Here is an 18,343-nt window from a genome sequence, read left to right as displayed (position 1 = left end):
TCCTTAGGGTATTTTCTTTGTGGTTTATTTTGCCACAATATTTTGGGCTATTTCAACTTGCTCTGTGCTTTCTGAGCCAGCTCAAAACTAGCTAGTAACTGGTTCCAGCTTTTCGTTATAATCAAAAACATTATTTAGAAGAAGAAAAAAAAACAACAACCAACAACAAAACCACACAAATACCAACAGATTATTGAATGAACTTTTGAGGCCCAGGAGAGTAACTAAACCTGCAAATTAGCAAGCCATAATGAGTGCAGCAGTTGCCAACCCTGACCTGATAGACCAGAAACCATGACTGAATTCCTAGATGTCTCCTGGTGGAAAACACGGGAAGGTTTTTGGGTGAAGCATTTTTCTTTCAAATGAAGGTCATGTCAAGATGAAAGGTATCGTGATATATTTTAGCAGTAGCTATTCAAATGTGTCTAGCTGGGAAGCAATGATATGATGCAAGAGTAAACCAATCCCACAGTTCCAGAACCTTCTTTGATATGTCCTATCACTTGAGAGGAGGAAAAAGTTAATTGGGAATTTCTGTGAGGTTGTCTCCTGAGACTTTTTAAATTCCTTCTTGGATGATTAGGAGCTTCTGAAAGTGCAGCAGATGGAGCTTGGCATGAGGAGGCTGTGAAGTGGGGATACAACCACCTTTGGGTGCTGAATGTTACTGCTGCTTACATGAGTTCCTGGTATAAGCAAGGGAAAAGGCAAGAAGGTACTGCTATGTGCCTACCTTTGTTTGCCCAACTGGGCAGCAAAGGATCAAGGGAGAGTAGGAGAAACAATCAAATCCTTGCCAGCATTGCATAAAATTGGGAAGAGGAATAACAGATGGTAACTCCTTTGATACAAGGAACGCATCTGCTACTGCTTCCCCCATGAGCTCCTAGAGATACTATGTGGAAAAGCTTCAGAGGCAGCCTGTGAATGGCAAATGTAAACGTGGGTTGTATAGGACATGGAGGAGAGAGTAATTCTGCCTGCGGAAGGGGACATGACAAGAAAGGGAGCTGTACTTCTGCTCAGCTCTTGGTAAGTCTCAAAATAGGCTTGTAAAAAGCTGAAACTCAGCTATATCGGGCAACGTACAAAGTAAGTGCTCCCCAGTGTCACATATTGAACACAGGCAAGAAACAGTATCTTCTGAAAACCCAGTTACAAGCAAAGTCCATGCAAAGATCACACTATAGCTGTGGTACTGGGTTGTATGGCCCTGCAGAACTTCTCAGTTCTGCTACTGACATCGTCTCTGATCACACCTCTCATTTTTGCCTCTTTGATAGGCAGGGGTCATATGTGTATATTGATATTATTTGACTTTGATGCCTAATGCTTACCATTTATTATTCCTTTTAAGAGGAATCAGTTCATTCATCTTTCTGGGCTTTGGGCTGCCTGAAAACTCAGACAGCTATTATAATCTCATTTATCTGTATGAGACGAATGGAACAATCTCTGCAAACACAGACAGACACATAAACTTATCTGAAAGAAAGATGGTAGTTTGGAGCATTCATTACAATCACGGGAAAATAAAAGTGGGCACATGATAATCCTCCTACTCCTGCCTGACTTCCAGCTGCTCTGATGTCTGCTGCTGATCACTCAGATCTGCTGTTGACAGGCAACAGAATAAATAGGAAACATCCTTCCATAAGAAAATTCACCACCATGGAGAAGCCAACACAAGCTAAACAGAGAAAAACAAATACTAACCCACCAATTCTTACTTTTCTCTAAAAGCATTCCCTCTCCTTAATATTATGAAGAAAATGGCAGCTGCTACATTTTAAGAAATTTGGCAATTTAGTCATGTTAGATGCAGAAGAGAAGGTTGATTTACAAACTTGTCACAGATTCTCTCTGCAAGGAATCCGTCAGAGTAGAAACATGGTTTGAAAATGAATTAGCAGGGTGAGGGACTTGTTTTGAGCAAGGGATTCCTCACAAGAATGGTCAACGGAGATGTCTTTTGGCTGACCTCTATGGCCATTAGCTGGTGTCCTTTGACTTTAATGCATGGAAAGCTGGAACAGGTGCACACTCACACATACGATTCAAGGTTATCTAAAGAAAAGGACAAGCAGGATGTTTTTTTATTTTCTTTTACAACAAGCAGTTGAGATTTGGTGTTAAGTAAATACAAAACTAGACTTAAACACCCACAGGTACACATTTATTTATATACCTGTTTATAAATAATTATATTTCAGGAGTATCATGACATTGCCTCAATCAAGGGTTGAGTTACTGAGCATAATGAGCTATGGTTGATAGGATAATGTAAATGACTGAGTGTGATGAGCCTTGGGACAGGCCGTGGATCAACAGGCAACTGGAGAACAATATCTAAAGCTGCTGGGAAACTGGTATCATTGTAGACAGATTTGGCTGGTGGCCTGCGCTGACATCTGGCTGTAAGTCCCCCAGCACTAGAGAGCAGAGACTGAGGGGAGGCATTGCCTGTAAGATAATGTCCAGCATCTTATGGAAGCAGATTGCTCAAGGTGGAACCGTCACATGTTGGCACTGAGCTGTTGCCCAGAGCCCGACACGGAGACAGGTTGGACAGAGAGAGTGTCACATTCCCCTGGGCTTGAGCATGCCAGGTCACCTTGCACAGTGATGGTCTCAGTCAGTTCTGAGCATGTGTGTGCCCATGTGTGCAGCTTTTCCCAATACAGCCTGTCCATCACTTGATGAAATAAGTTGAGCTTGGCAGTATGGCATTGTCTGGTGTTTCTTTTCCACCCATGACAGATGGGAACTAGGTAAATAGAGAAAAAATATAAAGAGGGATGGAAGGAGGACTTTGGCAATGCAACAATAAGAAGAAAACAAAAGAAAATCAGAAAATGTATGCAAAATGTGTGCGGCTTCAGTGACTGGCTGAGAAGGGAACTGTTGGAGGATCAGAGGCAGAACTGAGGGTGGTTGATAAGTATTTGTCCACCCACCGCAACCTTCAGGGATGGCAACTTGCCACCTGATCCTTGTCAGCAGTGTCTGGGGAAATGACCGGAGAGTGAAATGGGTCCTACCTTCCTGGACCTTCAGGAAATGTGGCCAACGTTAGATTGCTGCTCCTATGCTCATGGGAAATAGAGGTCAGGAAAGGAGCTGCTTGGGATGACAAGCCAGCCGCCTGCCCCAGTGCGTGGCTTTCTCTTCAGCCTGTGGCTTCATGCACTGCAAATCCTGCCATCTCAATAGAGAGGCTTGAATAAAAACATCAAGAGAAAACTAACTTAGGTGACTAAGCACTAAAAAAAAATAAAGTGAGAGGCCTACTATAGCCAGCTTGTTAGACAAAACTTGATGATGAAAAATGAGATTACGTAAGGGAAAGCTGTTGGCAGCCTAAGGGAAAAGAAACCTCACTATTAAACAAAGTTTCTTTTAAACTATTGCTATTAATCAGCTCTGGTTGTAATGACTGCATGCAATAATTGTAGGAAGAGGTTACATTAGCTGCTTTAAGACTCCTGATTTTCTTTTTAAACAGTGATCTGCTTCAAAAGAAAAGCAAAAAATATTACAGGTGACCAAAATTTCCCAGCGGATCACTTCCCTGACCCCATTCAGTGCACAGCATTGCAAGCTGCCAGGCTGGCTCAGGGAGGAGGGTTGGGATGTGGGGACTCTGGGACCAGGCACTGCCGAAGGCACCACTCCCCAAACACCCTCCCACTTAAACCTGACAGACTGTCGCAATCCAGGATTAGTTTAGCCTGGCTAAACTGCTTCCTCTGATTGCAGTTAACCTCTGCACAACTAAACACTTAAATCTTTGAGGCATGAGGTACTGACTGTGAGCGTGAATTTTAAAAAAGCCTTTAAAGATTAAGGTCTCTGGCGCCTTTTGTTTTATTTTCTCCACAGCACACAAGTTGGATGTTTTCACCGGGTGGCTCTGCATTAATGGTGTCTACGCCTGAGTTAGGAACAATGTCTGAAATAAATCAGTACTGAATGTTGCAGACCTTCCCATACATGCGAAAGATCACATTTACCTGTGACACAGACCAGCTTGTAATCTTAACCACTAAAGCAGTCCCGTGCTGATACCCAGGGCCAGCAGAATTGTACAATGCCCGAGGTGAGGATTTGGTCTTTCAAATGATGAAGGTGGGTTTCTGAGGTAAATTTCAGGTGTGTTTCAGCACTTCCCACTACATTTGCACTCGTCTCTGAAAAACAGGCAGCAGCAGGCAGGGACAGCTCATAACTACTGCAAGAACTGTTTGCCACAGGCATCAATGCTTTACATTTCTGCTCTCTGTTCTTCCTCACAGGTTTGTAAGTCAATAGTTCCCAAGCAACTTCATTTGGTTCTCTGGGAGACAAAAAAAAATAAAAATCTGCTTGTTTGGTCTTTGAGCAGCTTTGTTTTTCTTAAATCCTCCTTTGACACTATGTAGTACTCTGTTCTGTATATTCCTCTTTTATTTTGTCCTCTCTCTGTTCCCCCTTATACTCCTTGCTTTCCTCAGGCTTCTCCTGCTGCCATATCATTGACAATACTAAGCTGTCCTACAAAAGCTGCACTTCTTCAGATAATTTAGTTTCATATTTATACTGCATAAAATAAAAGACAAGAAGCTTGTCTCCTGCAAAGCTGTTAATAAAGTGAAAATTCACAGCATTTCTATATATAAACTCTAATCTAAATAATACTGTCATCCCTGCTGGGTTCAGCTGCTATGTACTGACAGGACACTGATAAAATATACATGATGTATCCCCATCCTTAAAAACACATAGAAAAGAAGTATATACCAATGAGACCAATTATTTTTCACTCAGCATAATGAAATGTGCCAAAGCCAGCACAGACTCGTTGTAAATGTATTGATCCCATGTCTAAGGCTATTCTAGTTGTAGCATCACAGGAGATCTCATACACCTTCTCCCCACAGCAGGAGTTGTTCTACCATCCCTTACAGTTGTCTGTCTGGCTTGGTCTTGACAAATTGACTCATGGAGACTTCACAGTGGGGGAACCTATCTGTAGCCTCTGCCTTCAGTTTATAACTGAAGGAAATGGTTTGCCTGACAATCTGGGAGGCAAAGTAGATTGAAAAAAAGAAACCTTTTATTTATTTTGTTTGTTTGTTTGACTCTAGGCTGCTTAACAGCTGAAAGCAAACACAAGAAAAAGATCTTTTTCTGTGAGCTTTGGCATAAAAACTTCTATCATTTTTGGTTGTGGTTGTTTTGGGTTTTTTTTCCAGCAGGGCTAATGCTTCAGAGTGGCAGAACAGCACTTGTCAGCAAGGAGTTACAGAAAGGTCTCCCAGTACTGAGTGGCTAACTCAGTAGCAGAAGAAATGTAATGCACTGATGAATGCAAAGCAATGCACATGGTGAAGGGTGACCCTAATTATATGTTCCAAATAGCAACTTCTCATGTCAGCTTTTATCACCAAGTATGCTCCCACATCACTACTGACAGTTCTGTGAAAGATGAAGCTTCCTACTCCCTGACCATCAAAAAGACCTGGAAGAGAATAGAAGCTATTATTTGGTACTCCATAAAGCCATGTTGTACCCAATCTTGTGTGAAGCTCTGGTCACTTAAAAAAATGAGATTTTAAAACTAGAAAGTATACAGATAAGGAGGGTCAGGCTGGTCAGAAATAGGAAATTATTTCCACTGTAGAAGAAAATGAAGCTTGGGAAAGGACACTGAGGACATGATAGAGGGCTAGAAAAACATAAATCGCATGAAGCAGGGGTGGTGAGGGAATGATCAGTCATTTTTCATGAGACAAGAATTACAGGACATGAAATGAAATCATCAGGCAGCAGCAGATCAAAGAAAAATGAAAGAAAGCACTTTCACGTGCAGTGCTTAATTGCACTGCAGGACATAATATTCTGTTCTGTTTGGATGCATAAAGTATAAATAAATTCCAAAAGCTACTACATGGGTTCGTAGAAGAAAGGCCTGTCTTGGGCAGCTGGACAAGATGATATAGATACAATCTGTAGATCAGAAATTGTTGGAAACTGGAGCAGTATCTTGTAAAAAATATTAATCCAAATTGCCCTGTTCTTATGTTTTTTTCTTTACTATCTATCACTGGCTATAGCAGAGATATAATATATCAGGTAGGGCATATGGACCTTTGTTCTGATATAGTACAGCTGTTCATCTGTTATTTGGTCAAAATGACTATTTACAAATTATATATAGTCAGAAATGGGAAATCATGTTAGACTAATTTGTGTTGATCGTTTCAGTGAGATTGTCAAGCATGGAGAAACACTACTTTTCCCTTAAAGAAAATCTACGTGTCTTCAATAATGCAAAAGAAAGTCCAAAATCCTGAAGTTGGAGTGGAGACATGAAAACAGAAGTCTGTACAAATGAGAAAAAAAAAACCCAGAAAATACAAGGAAGTAGATCTCCTCTTTGAGATTGAAATCAGCACTCCAATGAAATCATACTGTTTTCCATTGTTTGCAGTAAGACTAGAATTTCATGTGGAGGATTACATTTTGTGAGGAGTCAATATGGCAAACTGATGACAAGATCATATCTGTCATTTCTCTCCCTAACCAGGAGTAGGAGGAAATATTAGAATTATTTTATTTCAAAGCTGACTGAACTCAGAGTTTGACAGAAGAATCATTATCAACTGAGGAAATGCACAGAAATTAAAAGGTGAATTAAAGACTGGAGCTCTCATGCACACCCAGTCATTTTCTTCCTTTTTGTAAAGGTGATATTAAGGAATTTAAGACAGACTTAAACCAAAGTACTACCTTATGCATCAGTATTTAACTTATCTTCCAGCTCACATCCCAGCCAATGGGAAAGATGTATTAGGAAATCGTTCAACGAGAGATCAGATTTCCATTATGATAAGGATAATTACTACGACCATCTTGACACATAGGTACTGTAAGAAATTACTATTACTAGAAGAGAAATCTATTTCCTCAGATAAAATAACAAGCTGTTTTACCTCAGTGACTCTATAACAGATTTAGAGAAACATTCTTCAAGTAATACATGCCTAAGGAAAGATTCTAATATTCATCTCCATTCACAGGACACCTAGCATTAATCATTTCAATCTACAAATTATTTCAGATTATTCAGGTACCTACTAGATGTTCTTTATATCCCCACTGAGTCTTGCTACTTTAGAAAGTGGTTCTTTCTAAAAGAGGGTGACTATTTCTCATTTTTGTTATTACACATATTACTTAAATCACTTTATCATGTATGAAGATCTAAGTAGTATCTCGATACAATGCAATGTCCACTTAACTGGCTTAGATACAAAAGAAAGTTTTGCTGCCATTTAATGTCTGTATTTCTTTAAATCCCTTCAGTGTCTAAAATTTGAGTAAGTGGTAGATATTTTATTTGGGTTTCTTTTAGCATATTTCAACTGAAATGTTTTCACTTATTTCCTTGGAAGGGGTTAATTTATACATTTATAGAGGGAATCCTGAGAGATTCCGTTAGCTTCTTCTCATGGGATTTTCCTGCCCCCATAGACCTGTATCCCTGCTGTCAGTGCCCAGATAGAAGGGGTGTACGTATTTTTGAAAGATGTGTTGGAAGAAGTTCTCCTCAAATAGTTTTCTTCAGCTGCACTTTTCTATGCTTCTGTGATTCGCATCCTTATCTAACCTCACTGCTGTCAGAAAAGCAGCTGGATCAGGTTTTAATTTCCAACACAAATTTCCATATGGGTCAGCCTTTTTGATCTCATAATATTCTGCAGCACCAGAGAACTGAAATGATCATCAAAACATGGAAGCTAGAGATAGATCGCTGGAAGTTTTTGGCCCCATTTTCCCTCTTATTCAGTCCAAACTACTTTATTTTTAGATTATACCACTTTGTAACCCTTCCATAAATACTCCATCATTTCACTTTGATGACAAGTTCATAATTAATTTATATTAACACATTTAAATCCAGACCAGGCACCCATAGCATGACTTGCAGATTTTAGGTTTTTTGCCATTCCCCTGTCTCTTCTTTCACTTATCATCTACTCCCATAGTTTCTTACCAGAATGAATAAACTTTAAGCCAACTGGTAAAGCCCTGGATAAGCTTCACCTGCAGAAGCTATAACGCTGACCCCAAACTTTGATTTTCTTGTATCTTGTGCAGATAGGGCTGGCTGTTCCTCAGCATTATGCCCTTCACATCCAGGGCTCTTAGTTGCTATGGCAAATAAATGCACTGTACCCAACAACTTGATGCAGTTCAGCTGCCTAACCTGGAAAACAAGTACTGACTTCATATCTTACCTGCAGCTTCTGCATAACCTGAGAGTACCCCAGGCTGTGATTCTAGGCTATGTCTGGTTTCCCTGTTCATGGAGCAAGTTACTCACAGAGCCTTCAGAGGAATATCTAAACACAAGTTTTACTCTAAAGACTGATCTAGAGATTGTACAAAGCTAAGGAAAAACAGCAAGATCTGCATGCAATTCCTTTCCTCAGCTTTTTTCAACATCCCACCCCGCCAGTCCTTCCCCCTTCCAGGCGGCTGCTTTCTGCTTTGCTCCACTTGATTCCAGGTCAGGTCCCTACCTTCTTACTCTCTCCACAAATGGATCTTCATAAAATTCCTTTTTAAAAATTCCCTGCTTCCTGCTACCAGATTGCTCTGCTCAAGGACTTCCATGCCTTGCCAGGTAATACAAGATGTGTTACAAGCTTGGATAATTGAATAGGTTCCTCTGATAGCAGCCAAAATTATTCTGATTACTTGAACTAGGTCTTTATTTACTCTTCAGAAAGTATTAAAGCAACATCACTCAAAGGTCTAAGGTTTTATTTAAAAGTAATTCATTATGACTTTTGGGTTTTGCTGGTGTACATTTTTCAGCAAACTCTATTGAACTGGCAAATAATATATTTCTGCTAATTTTTTTGCCCATTAAAATAGCATAGTTACTGCATGCTAGTTTCTGAACCCAGCTGCATCACTTGTGTCATTATCACCCTTCCTTTGATTTTTCCAGTTCACATCGGCAAGTAGCTTTTGATAGCTGGGTCAACTGCAGGGCACAGTTTAATTACAGTTCAGACTGATCTTGATCATGTGTTTCTTTCTTTCTGATAAAACCCAAATAAGATCAAAGAAAACAGGTCATATTTTCTGCAATATGGACCCTGTAATGCTAACAGGAATGTTCAATTGAAGTCTTTTGGGCACTGAACAGTTAGCTTATTTTAAAAGCAATTTCTGCAGAAGTAAAATTTTCCACTGGGAAAAATTTCAATTCACAGTTTGAATCATTGAAATGAAATATTATTGTGGTTGAACTCAAGGGAGACTATACTTAAGCTGAAGTAGAGTTCAATATTCTTCCAAGTGACCCAAAATGTTTCATTCTGAAGCACTTCTACAATAAACAGCAACTGTTGATTGCAGTGTGTTGCATGACATAGAGTGCCAATCTCCATTCTTTCTTAAGGTTCTTGGTTTCCCAGCCACAGTTCAGTGTGTTCTTTATTTTAGTGACATGTATGGTGCATTGTGGGAGCATTGCTATGGAAAATGTATCTAACCAGGAAATTCTGCATTACAGTGAGCATCAGGTTGCTCAAAAGCAACATCCAAGATGCAGTGCACAATATTGGAAAAGCTGCATGTGACTAACAAAGCATTTTTTAAAATCAAGAACACTTTTTCAGGTAATATGTCTTGGTCCTGAAGTTATTGACATGGTTATTGTACAGTGCAAGAATGTTCATTTGTTGTAGAGCCAAGTTCTGTTACCAGTCACAATAAATTGACCTCAAGTGAGGTTGCACTAACTCATCTAAACCTAGAATTGGTTTAGATGTGTTACTTTAACTTCAAAAGAAGTTACAGCAAAATGTGTTTCCCTTTCAGGAATGTCAGGCTGCTTTTTTTTGATGCAAATTTTTAACATTGGAACAAAATCTTGAGAGGAAAACACTTCATATTTGCATTCCAATTTAGGTTGAAATGAATGCTGCATTATCAGGTTTTCTTGATCTCTTTTTCACCCAGCTCTAGAAATTACCTCTTGCAGTCTCAAAGCCTGCCATGTGAGCTAAACTAGGTGACTGTCAACATTTCTGCCTGCACGTTTGCCTTGGAGCCTCCACTGATGAGTACATTACTTTTTCTGATATCCTAGGTAGCTATAGGTCTCCTCTTCACTGGAGGAACTTATTTTTATGGGACTCCTCCTCTTTGTTACAATGCTGCTTTCTACCACAGTTTGAGTAATTATTCTTTCTACTGTGGCTTAAAAATAAAGTTATTTTTATAAATAACAATCCAGTGGTTTTTATTTCAGCACCTAGGGTCTTAAGTATGCACAGTTTTATTAAACAAACCTCAATATATTTCTAAAAGAATGAAAAGAATATAAATAAAAAGTGACTAAAAACCCTATAAAGATCTGAGGCATATTTAACATGAATCATTTTTCTCTGAGAAGATGATGTAAAACAAGATAGTTTCTCAAAACCCAGTATTTTCTGGATACTTAGTTAACTCTTTGTTCTGCTGGAAAACTAAACATTCTTTTGGCACTACTATGTGGTCCAGAAGTATTTCTAAGTTTATCCTGCACCACAGTACAATACGGCTTTCCTTGCAATGTCCAAGTACCCAAAATTAAACATGTGCACATTCAGGAATTGCCAAACATGACTGTTCTTAATGCAGAAGTACCAAGAGGTTTTACAACCTGACATTTTCTTTAGTTAAAGGGTCAAATTCCATTCCTGCCTACAAACCACCAACGCATGTGTGAAACCAGGCCTTGGCCTAGCCGAGCTGCTGTGACTGAGGCACTGAAAATACAAGCAGATAAACCTCCAGGTGGTGAGACCTGAGGCTGCCTAATCTAGAGAGAGGTGAGAATCTACCTTTGGCTGCAGGACTGCAAGTAACCTGCATGCACACTGCCCCTAGCTCTGTGCCCAGCACAGTTCTAAATATCCCCCTCTTAGTGTCCCTTGGTGTTTCCTTCACCATGAGTAAGACCAGGCTAACTAAGGGAAGACAAACATTTTTTCTTAAGTGTCTATCATAACCTCATCCTCTCAGATGATGTCTCTCATCATCATTTCAAAGCCAGTATCTTGTAAAATGTCTGTTACTGCTACCCAGTTTTGCCAGACAGGCATGGCAACTGACCACATGTCGTTCATAGCACAAACGATGGCTTTCCTGGGGCCTACCACATTCCCTGTACACTTCACTGACAAAATGAATGTACTGTGTGGGTGCTTGCAGACATCTCACCAGAAAAATAGGAGGAAGGAGCCTGCCACATGATGAACACATTGCAAAAGCTGCCACAGTTCCAGGCTGTTCATTGCCCCTTCCAGAGGGAAGCAGTGTCACCCCAGAGGATTGCTTGCTTTTGGCTTTTTTGGGCTGGCATCAGAAGTTCCCCTCCCTTCCACAGTTTCAGGGTTTCCAAAGCAGATCCCAAATGTTTGGCAATTTAGCAAAATAACAAGGTTACTTTGTTTTCCATCCTAATTTTTCATTGCCTAGGCTGCTTTGCTGGCAGGCAATTTCACGAAGATACAGTCTGATAAACTGACTTTGAACACTGAATCAATTGTGTGATTTAAACTAAGAGCCCAAACTCAGCCAGCAAGTCATAAAGCAAAAAATTCATTAGAAAGAGAGCTGCAGTAAGCCACTCTAATAAAGGGCATCCTAATAGTTTTATGTTCAAAGCGGCCTTTAATTATAAATAATACTGTGTTTGAGAAGTAAGGAGACTGAAATAATTGTTTATGAAATTGCAATATACGGTTAATTTAGAAAAAAAGGAAGATTCACAGACATTCTGATTTTAAATCCTTCTCCACACAGCCGCCTGATCCAAAGGCCATGAAAGACTCCTGGATCGGTGGTTATTAAATGAGATCACTCACAGTGTTTCTTCTTCTCTTTCTAGTTACAGAAAGGGCGGTAAGGAAAATTAGACTGACAAATCTTCCCTTAGATGGAAAGAAAAAGCAAAGCAAAAGAAAATCCATCCATTCTCACTTGTGGAATTTCATGTTATCCCATATAAGGGCAAGTCTCTGCAGCACATGAATCAAAAAATCCTAAAACCCTGGGTGTTATCAAGTCACCAGGACAACTGCCAAATGCCAGTTCCAAGGCATCTGTATCAGGCTAAGACAAAATTCAGGGCGCTCTGGGATTCCAGTACACGGTAAGCTGTGCTGCAATAAATGACACAACAGATTAATATTTCATGACTCTCGAACTAAGGCTTTTTTTAATAAGGGAGAGATGGAGCAGAAGGGAAGGGGGTGATCACCTGAGCCCCGCAGCCAGCAATTAGATGGTTTGCGCCCTCCAACCAGATGGTCTGTAACCCCTCCAGTGCTCCTGCCCCAGGGAGGCCACTGCGAGAAGACATCACTGTAACCTCTCTGGGCTGCATTGCAGGAGCATTACTAGAAATGGTTAATGTTGCAAGATGGGGAGGAAAGCAACCCACAGAAATGGTGTGGAACAGACAATATCGAGGTGAAAACATGTGGTGTCCTACAAAATGAAAGGACTAAGCAATAAAGAGCACGTCTATCAATTTAAAGCAAGGCTAATCACAGCAACCAAGGTTTGCAGACTCATTAACTTGGATCTTGCCTGTATACTGACAGCACATTTTCAAAACAGACAGTGTTGTCATAAAAATTACATTACATATATATAGCTTTATCTAAATCAACCTAGTTTGCACTGATTTTGATTCATATACAGCCTTTGCTTAAATTTTCTTTTTCTTGTAGCGTGAATCCCAGTTGAGTATTAAATAGTCACAGCTTCTAGTGGTCTTTCTCACAGCAGCTACAGTGGTAATATCTGTACACTGGGTCACACCACATTCTAAGTGAAAGGAGGCCATATGGAGAAACTAGTGCTATGAAAGGAAACACACTGCATTTCCCAGGTGTTCTTACCTTGCTTTATCCATTACCTCATACAAAACTGAAAAAGCCACAGAAATCAAAACTGCACCATGCATCTAGTCCTTGTTGACTTGCTGTCTTCTAGTCTCTTCCTTCCAGATTTTTCTTTGCTATATCAGTCAGCGGTCGCTGAGGGATGACTGGGCCAGGCACCACAGGCTGTGGGAATGCAGCGATGGGGAGAGCCCATGGTGTGCAAACCGAATCAATCATAGAATCACAGAACAATTTGAGTTGGAAGGGATCTTTGAAGGCCATCCAGTCGAACCCTCCCACGGTGAGCAGGGACATCTTCAACTAGATTAGGTTGCTCAGAACCTCGTCCAACCTGACCTTGAATGTTTCTAGGGATAGGGCATCTACCACCTCTCTCTTCCAGTCTTTCACCACCATCCTGGTAAAAAAAGTCTTCCATATATCTAGTCTGAATCTAACCTCTTTCAGTTTAAAACCATTATCTCTTGTTCTATTGCAACAGGCCCTACTAAAAAGTCTGTTCCTCTGCATGATTGTCAGCAAGACACAGCAAGGAGATGGTGGTTGTCCCTTCATCCTTCAGCTCACTTTCCATCATCTCCCCAATTTAATCCAAGCCCCCGGACCTCCAGGCTTAGATAAAAACAGCCAGTGCTGGAGAAGTGACAGTCGATTCTTTCATGTCATTACCACCTTTATTGTTATTACTGACTGAGACCACCTTCTCTCCATGGATGCACATGAAGACCCTGGGTACATGCACAGGCCCATTGCAAAATTTGATTTTCTAGCACAGCAGTGACACAATGCCAAGAGGCCTGTAAAGACCAGAGAGATATTGCTGTGGGGCTGAATGCAGTCTCCACAGTGTCATCTAGTGGATTTAGTAGTGATATCCACAGCTCAGTTTAGTACGTTGTAATCTCACTGAACACACTGCAGCTAAATCTTTTTTTCTCCTGTGCAGTTCCTGCCTTTTCTCATCCAGTTCTCTTGGGATTGCGCCTTTCTGAATCCCATTTTTACAGTAACTTTATTCTCTCAATTTTAATCCCTTTGTACAACAACCCCTTTTTCTTTGGGCTACTGTAATTCCCAGGCAGGCTAGCTCCTCACTGCCAGCCAGTGACTGCAGAATGTCTTCTCCTTTCTTTCAGAAAATTATCTCTTTTCCTTACAGTAAGGTAGAAATAAGTTTCTTGTCTGTGAAAGACAGAATACATCCCCTTATAGATTTACTATAAGTGGTGCAGGTGCTCTTTGATACCCCTCGAGTTTTTGAAGACAGCTCTACAGGCTGAACACATCAGGGCATTTGTCTGTCTGTCCTTTCACATGGCACCCCTGCCTCTCCAGCCCCATACTGTTTGCAGTCTCCTGCTCTGAGAAATTGCCCAAGAAACTCAAGTACTACAGGAGTAAGGAAATTATGACACACAATTATGCCAGTCATGTTTGCCTAAACCTAACAAGTACGTAACTATGATAAACCTAGCAGTATGCCGGTATGATAAATATTAGCAAAGTGGTGTTTTAGCATAACAAGCACTCCCAAAATCCTGAGTTCTCCCTGAAGAAGGTCTGCAAAATGCAGCTGTTGGCCCTTAGGGTGTATGTGCATGAGGGGTATTCCACCTCCTGTGTCAAGATGGCCTGAAAAAAGATATCAGCCTTTGTAGCTGTGGATTCCCAGACAGTGGGATCTTCAACGCTGATCCTATTCTGCTGAGCCTACCTCTTGGTCTTTGATTTTCCTTTTCATCCTCTCAGTTTCAATGACCTGTGACCTTCTGTGCTTCCTCATTTATGCAGCCAGATTGCTCATCATCCCCGGGGAGACAGCTTTGAACCCATCCCAAAGGCGGGTTCACCACTCCATCCACATCCCACAGCTGCCTTCCTGAAGAGGCAGCTCCCCAGGCTGACCCAGAGACCACTGACCACTTCACCCTCGCTCTGCAGCTGTTTTAACCACAGTGATTTTACAACATCAACACTACAGTCTACCAGATGTTAAATCAGCAATTAGCTAAATTTATTAATGCCAGGTCAGCAATTCTACTATTGTTATACGGTTATATTAACTCAGTGACTTGGCCAGTCATTGTCCTATCAGAAGAAATGCTAAATATGTGCGTGCTGGTTTGGCAATTTTGTCACTGGCCTATCTCAGTTCAGCGATCCCTTTTCTGTACCAAGAGTCTGTGAAACCCCCACAGCTTTTTCTCTTACAAAAACTGAGAGGAAAAATGAGTTGTCAGAGGTTGCAAAGGAGGAATATGAGGCCATTGACATACAACAGACAGTGGAGTGAGACCTGAAACACCATTTAGTCTAACAGTTTACAGACCATAATCTATTAGTCCAGACCAGCTTTTCTTCACTAAAACTCTGCTTCTGCATTCACATGAGAGGCTCTATCAAAAACCTTTTACATGAGTGCATTCTGTGGTTAAATTTAACAGAAATCTCCAGTTTAAGGACCCTCTACCAAAAACTCTAAGAAAAGGTCTGTTCCAGAGGCTAGGGTATTGATCTAGCTGGGAGAGAGACCTATTGCCACATTCATGACCAACTCCTAGACAAAAGCTGGGAGTGCAGAGTTCAACCTGCTCTAGAGAAACTTGGCTTTTTCAGCAGTTCATTTTCAAGAATTTAGATCAGCTTTAATGATAATAAGTAAATTAAGCAGGATATGATGCACAGAGCACATAAGTTCGGAAATTGGTGTATGTACTAGATATGACTTAAGAGCTACAAACAACACCTGGAAACAAAGTCTGTGCTAGACCTTGTTTGCAGGTGGCCACTCTCCTGGAGGTGATGGCTAACCCAACCTGCTACCAAGTTCTTAATAGAAACCTGTCTCTGTAGAAAGGATCACTGGAGCAACAGAATACAGGAAAGGAAAAGAACTATTTCAGAGCAGAATTCTCCTTCTATAAACTTATCATGAATAAATAGATGAAGTTTCCCAAGTAAACCAAACAAATATACTTACTTTATTACTTGTGATTAAGCTCATTTTTGGGGGGAAGTCTTGGTCTGTTTCTCAATTCTGATGTGCCTCATTTCTGAGCTGTCCCGCTGTGGCTATTTCCAATTGGTATGATTTGATCTAGTTTAATTAAAGTGTCACCCCTATAATTTATCATTAGTAAAAACCCTAATAGTGGGCAGCACAAGGGGTTGAGGTCAGGACACTGCAGTTTCTCTCTGCTGCAATTTCCTGTGCTCCAGAGTGGGTCCTCCACAGGCTGCAGCCTCTTTGAGGTGTACCTGCTTCAGGATGGGTTCATTTATTGGTGGCAGTCTCTCTGAGGAAGTGTCTGCTCCAGTGTGGGTCCTCCATGGGCAGCTGCGGGAATATCTGCTCCACCACAGAGCACATCCTCCTCCAACCTTGGAGTTTCCTCTGCTGTTTTTCACTCCTTTGTTTCCTCCTCCTCTCTCTTCTCTGGTGTTTGGAGTGGGTATTTAATAGAGTTATGATATAGCAGCAATTCAACATTTATTGATGAATAAATGCAGTATTTAATCAATAACCAATGTGAAGATTAATAAGGTGATTGACAAGGTGTTGTGGTGGAATATGTTATAATCAAAACAGTAAATTATACAATTGTAGAATTGAGAATGATTGGATTCACACTAACTCACTACAAGGTATCCTAAATATAAATATATATATATATTTTTATATGCATAATCATAAAACTTACATACACAGAGAAATATTTGGATCCAGTGAAACACAGACACCCACACTCATGAAGGCAAATGTGTATACTCAGACACAAAGATAGGTAGAGAGGTGGATGGAAGAAGCTAGCTTATAGTTAAAATTTTCCCCTCATCGAGTTTAGGGCAAATATTTACAATGAATTGACATTCCTCAGGGGGTGACAATTGAACCTTGAGAAGTCTGACTTCACCCTGGCCTTTCATCAGCTTTGTCGAGGAGTTGATGCCTGAGAGGCATCCCAGCTAGGGGAGATGCTGGTCACAGCCTGCTGTGAGCCAGGAGAGCTCAAAGGGTCTCCTTAGACTCACTATTTATAGGGTCAAGATAATTGACTTTTTGTCAGGTACTTTTCATTTTGGCCCAATGTTCTGGTGCTTTCCACCAATTGTGCAGACCCAGAACTTGGTAGATTTTCAAGATCTGGCACAGCCTCCTGTGAGTCGTGACCCAGGTACAGATGCACAGACCATCAGGAGGTGATTGATTGTCATTATCACTGCCAAATGATGGGCGAAGCAGAACCCAGGTACGTTAAGGGAGGTCCTTAATGCTCGTTTGCTGCTTTTTGTGCAATCCATTTTATGTTGGTATGTGGCCCAGGGAGGTGGCCCTCCAAAAACATACCTGTTTGCTAATTTCAAGTGTATTCATCAAGCAGTTGACCTCTCAGTTACGACTGATGTTTCCAAAGAGAAGCTTCAAGCAGTAAACCAGCACATATTCAGTCCACATGGTGCTTTCTGCAAATTGTATCCACATCAGAATTAATCACAGATCTGCATAATAACCAAGAAAGAGTTATAAATCAGACTGGGCTACAGAAAAACAACAGGGATTTCTTCTGCTGAATCCCAGGAAGGCCTCTGACCAGCTCGGCACAGGAAACAGCATTTGTAGCTATAGCATCCATACATCTAATCACCACTGACTTTGCATTTGACCCTTCTCCTGTTCCCAACACACAGACCAAAGGAGACAGTGTTGTTCTTGTCAAAACATTGCAGAACAAATCCCAGCATTTTTTCATCTCCCTTGGAACACACCGTCCCAGAAGCACAGAAAAGCTCCAAGCCACTAGGACTAAACCAGCGCAGAGCACACCCCCACCAGACAGCAGAGGGACTTCTCATTTAACTCTATTATGTTTCCCTGAGAGCCTTTCTTTACACTGGGTGTGGAAACCTATCACCCCAGTGCCAAATTAATGCATTTTGAGACTAGTGTTCACAAATAAGTCTAGAGCAAGTATCCTTATGATGCAAGCATTACTAAACATCTCTTTTCTCTTGCTCATTACATCAAGGTGAAGCTTTTCTGAAATATGTCTGCGTGAGATACAGCAGCAACTTACCCAGAATATATATTGTTATAGTAGAGTATAAAGATGGCTTTACCTGATGTAGCAACATTGTTCCTGCTTATTGCAAGGGAGGGTTTGACTAGATGGTCTTTAAAGGTCCCTTCCAACCCAATATATTCTATGATTTTTTCAACATTAATACCACAAAATCAACAAAGTTTACAGAGCCATTAAACCCTTAGAACTAACCATATTCCTAGATATAGTTGCTTCCAAATACTAAAGCGCGCCATGGCTTTGTGTCTCTTTCCCATACTCGTTCTATAAAGAGAGTATCTTCTCATCCTAACAGCA

Source organism: Mesitornis unicolor, unplaced genomic scaffold (assembly GCF_000695765.1).
Source record: "Mesitornis unicolor isolate BGI_N332 unplaced genomic scaffold, ASM69576v1 scaffold9433, whole genome shotgun sequence".
Taxonomy (NCBI): domain Eukaryota; kingdom Metazoa; phylum Chordata; class Aves; order Mesitornithiformes; family Mesitornithidae; genus Mesitornis; species Mesitornis unicolor.
Note: the sequence above shows the minus strand (reverse complement) of the source record.